Source organism: Etheostoma spectabile, chromosome 6 (genome assembly GCF_008692095.1).
Source record: "Etheostoma spectabile isolate EspeVRDwgs_2016 chromosome 6, UIUC_Espe_1.0, whole genome shotgun sequence".
Classification (NCBI taxonomy): domain Eukaryota; kingdom Metazoa; phylum Chordata; class Actinopteri; order Perciformes; family Percidae; genus Etheostoma; species Etheostoma spectabile.
In genome coordinates this window covers 16,479,080-16,483,219 of record NC_045738.1, presented here as the reverse complement: position 1 = coordinate 16,483,219, position 4,140 = coordinate 16,479,080, and positions in this window count along the sequence as shown.

Here is a 4,140-nt window from a genome sequence, read left to right as displayed (position 1 = left end):
TAAATGATCTGAACTGAGGGAATCAATCTTGGATGATTTAGCAGTGTTAAGCCTGTAATATTTTTTTGGGGGCATCTTAGGGCTTTTTATTTGAATAGGACAGCTTGGACTTAGAGGGGAGAGAGAAGGGGAATGACATGCAGCAAGGGACCGCAGGTCTATATTATGGGCGCCCGCTCTACCAGGTGAGCTAACCAGGCGCCTGCCTGTAACCTGTGTGAGAGAGAGACATGACTTTCCAGCCGTAGACTAATCCTCTTTACATTAGGGACCTGGGTGTAACAAGGGATATTGACAAGCTTTTGACCCTTGCCCGGGCCAATTATCTTGGAGCTGTCCTCAAAGTTCAGGTCATTGCCATCAACAAGAAATCCAGCTGTACAAACAAGTAAAAGAAAGAAAATCCTTTTTTATATAATTGCCATGTCATGAAAAGAATACATTTATTAAATTTGTTTCTAGAATTAAGTGTTTGAGGGAGGCTTTTTGGGGGAACTGTCAGGATTTATTCAAAAGACCAACCAAAATACAAGAAAAGGGACATTTCCTTCTTACTCATCCTGTGTGTTGTCCTATGGAGCAAATACACTGAACTATTTACTTAGTGGAAAAAAAGATGCGTCAGTCAGATAATTTCATTATTACATCTCATGTGGTCAACTTTGATGAGTTGTGTTTCTGCTTGAGTATGGTACTTTTACAGTAGAAATACACAGTACTTCAAAATGCATGAATACAAGCTAGGGCTGCACGATATGAAGGAAAATATGCGCTCTGCAATAACATTGAATATTGCTTGCGATAAATAAACAGATATTAAAGTGTACTCAGTTCTGCAGCTTTCAGTATTGTACAGTGCCTTTCGTGTTATGTCGCAGCCGTTTGCAAAATGTTCATTGTGCAGTTGATATTACAATATTACTTCAGACAGCAATTCCAAAACTAGTTGTCAGGTTCCCTATAACAATTCTCAAGGGGTTGTGAGATAACCAGGGAAAGGATTAGAAAAAAAAAGAGTCTGTTATAGAAGATACGATTGTTTGATATAATTGTTTAACTGGGGAAATGTATCTCTTTAGACCATAAAGTGTAAAATGAAATCCCATTGCACAATAGTCACAGCCGATACCCAGTGAGGAGGGTTCACAAGTAGATAATGGTTCATTTTAAGAAGTCAGAAACCAAAATGTTTTGGAACCACTGACGGAGCTAACTATCATCTTCACGGACATAATGCAATACACCATGGATATTACTCATGACTGAAAGAAAAAGTGAAAAGAATTGTAGACAGGACAGGGCAGCAATGAAGTAAGTATTTAGCCTTACAAAGCTCACAAAACAAAAGTATGCTTAAATAATGTGAATGTTTTTGTAATGATTTGTAACATTTTAGTAATTTGTAGTTTTGTTCTGGCATTTTTATGATTCTTAGGGATTGCAAGAGACTTTTCTCTATTCTTTGGAGGCATTAACACTGTTAAAAACACATTTCTTGTAGAAAAACTTCAAAAACTCATAGACTTAGTTGAGGATGGAAGTGGGCAGGGTGCGATTTGCCAAGGAGTTGTGTGGGATTTCCCCCCTTTCTTCCGGTGGGGATAAAAAATGACAGATGCTACTTTACCAATAGACCACAGGCCCTCTATTATATACCTAACATAAAAACAAGTTAAACTGAGCAAAGCACTGTAACATGAACACATATTCTATAGAATATATAATAGTGCTATAGAATGATAAAAACAGCGGCAGTTATTTAGCTGCTAATTGACTGTGAGCGGGGTACAGGCACCGCCTGATGACGGTCTTTTCAGGGGCCATGCAGTGGAGTTTAACCAGAAAAAGTGAGCGTCATGTAGCGATGACAGTTAAGTTTAGGCACCAAAACGTATTTAAATTAGGTTCAGGAAAAATATTGTGGTTAAAACAATCCCAAGGAACAAACAACCGTTTTCTGGGTGAAAGTATTTTGTTTTGCTGCGAAGTGAACTCTACGCTCCGACCTTAAAAGTGCTGTGTTTTATTGTCGACACACCGATGTGCTGGACCGAGTGGCACTACAGAGAGCCGAAGTCACGCCCTTCTACTTCCGGTCCATGGGACCTATCTTTCAAAAAAATATGATCGGGCGCCAATGAGAGCTAATAATTATTTTTTGGTCTGGTTTGAACGCATTTCACAAATGATGTGTGTACTTTTTTATAAATTGTAATAATTCTTAAAGAAGTTGAACATCATTAGGTTTTGTGTGAGATTGCTCGTCTCGAACAATATACATCACCAGAGAAATATGGCTGTCTCCTTGTCGAGCTTTACCGTCTTCTTCAAAGACGAAGGCAGAAGTATCAAAAGAGGTAAAAACCATTATAAATCGGGTCATGTTGAGAACTGCAGGTACCAAATGTGGTGACGTCAGGTTAGCGACTTGTAGTCCGTCTAATTACGTATTTTCCCATAGCATTTTACTTAACTATCTTGCGACAAACTGTGACATTCTTGCCATATAAAATCTTTTTTTATTTTGAAAAATATCATACGTGTAATCAAAGGCACAAGTCGAGCGGGACCAGAAAATAGTTTGTCTTTCGCCATTGACCGCCGTTCATTATTCGAATGTCTCTTGAAGGCAAACGGAAGGGGCGGGACTTCGGCTCTCTATGTCTGTGGTATTGAAAGGGAGATTTAATACTTGCTTGATTTATTTTGCATGATCAAAAAATACCCCTGCCCCCTGCTTATGTGCAACACAGTGTCAGTCAATGAACAGCACAGGGTCTCCCAGCCACTCCTCCAGGGACAGCTCTGTGACCTTTTCACATGCTATGTGTTTGGTAGCACAAGTAACACAACTTGTTCTGGCAGAACTCTGTGATGCCCTCCGGGTTAGACACCAGCATGTGGTCCCTGTGTCACACACACACACACACAAACACACACACACACACACACACACACACACACATAGACGCAGTGTCCCCATGATCTTTGGCTGACTGATACACCCCTGTGACCTTACAGAACAACAGTGTTGAGCAGAGTTATGAAACTACTAAGGATCAATCTGAAATCCTCTTTCTATCCCACACGGCTGTCTTCAAAACAATCAGCATGTGTCTGTTGTGTTTATTAGTAATGCATTTAACTCTGTCAGTTTCGAGATAAACAGCTGTGTCATTAAAGGGTTTGACACAGAGCTAGACCACGTAGAGTAACCTCTCGATAACCTCTATAATAAGCTTAGAAACAGTGTTTACAAGCATTCTCTATACTTTGAGGACACAGCCACATAAATCCATTTGTGTCTGGATTAACAGTATTCCCAGTATACAGTCAGGTTATTACATTTTCTTAGAAGGACAAATGTTTTCATGTCTTTCTGTTATTGTAAATTAAAAATTGGATTAATGGCAGTAACATTTCCTCACTGCATTGAACCACAATGTCATTTATTTTGAGCTATTTGTATTGAATCTTTTTTCTTTTTTATCTTGTGTATACATTTCAAAAATAAAATAACTAAATTGATTTATTTTTTGAAATTGCTTTTAGATGATCTAATGCAGATTTGAATCTTTAAAGCACTTTGAGTTGCCTCTGTGTTTAAAAGGTGCTATACAAAAAACTTTCTTTAGAAAACAATATTGAAAAAAACAAAATTATTAAAAAAATTATTAAAAATTATTGTTGTCCCTTAAATATATAATGAGTTTTAAAATGTAGTAGGTTAAGAAACTTTGTGGGTGGATAGGCGGACATTTGTTTACATCTTCATTTTTATGTAAAGGTTGTCTTGACTTTGAGAAAAGCAGCCTTGTATTTACAGCACAGTTACTACATTTTCAAAATCCTTCCATTCTTTTCAAAAAGAGCTTACAACACATTGTTTCTCTGAGCTCAGACAGGCCTGCCTTTAATCAGATGATGCAACTTGTCAGCTAAGACATGTGATGTCGACTTCCATTCAACACTCGATAATGTTTTCAGCCCGAATAGGAGGCTCCAGATGTGGGCTATTGTGAAATACATAGAGGTGTTTCTAATGTTATTTTTTGGGGCATTTTAGGTCTTTATTTGTACAGGACAGCTGAAGACATGAAGGGGGGATAGAGGGGGGGGGGGCATAGGTCGGAGTCTAAC